The following is a 417-nucleotide window of genomic DNA, read 5'->3' on the forward strand; positions in this document are numbered from 1 at the left end:
ATTAAAATGAAAAAAACAAAAAGTGAAATTATTACTCCATAGTGACTCACTGATTGTGTGTTGTTGCCATGAGAGATGGAGATGGTTGAATCCAACATTAATTTATCAGCGTTTTTGGTAAGTAGATTTTTGAGGTCCTGCAGGATTGTTTTCATTTCATCCTCATTCTTTTGTCCTTTCACATTTAAAACCTGAGATGAAACAAGTGTAATTAAAATGATAACGGCAAAAAGTTAAATTATTACACCACAGTCCCTCACTGAATGTGTGCTGTTGCCATGAGAGATGCAGATGGTGGAATACGATGTTTCATTAGTAGCATTTTTCTCCAGCTGATATTTGAGTTCCTGTAGGGTTGTTTTAATTTCATCCTCATTCTTTTGTCCTTTCAGATGAAAAACCTGAGATGAAACAAGT

The 417-nt window shown here is 34.5% G+C and overlaps 1 long non-coding RNA gene across 1 annotated transcript; it reads right to left on the reverse strand.

Moving 5' to 3' along the window:
• Positions 1-9: 9 nt before the first annotated feature.
• On the reverse strand, positions 10-405 carry LOC106944522 (uncharacterized). Its single transcript, XR_001424361.1, has 2 exons — positions 261-405; positions 10-191 (listed from the first exon to the last, which is right to left on the reverse strand). It is a non-coding gene; the product is annotated as an uncharacterized LOC106944522 (long non-coding RNA).
• Between the last annotated feature and the right edge of the window lie 12 nt (positions 406-417).

This window comes from Poecilia latipinna, unplaced genomic scaffold, assembly GCF_001443285.1.
Source record: "Poecilia latipinna isolate Pla-1442-1.1 unplaced genomic scaffold, P_latipinna-1.0 Scaffold13866, whole genome shotgun sequence".
Classification (NCBI taxonomy): domain Eukaryota; kingdom Metazoa; phylum Chordata; class Actinopteri; order Cyprinodontiformes; family Poeciliidae; genus Poecilia; species Poecilia latipinna.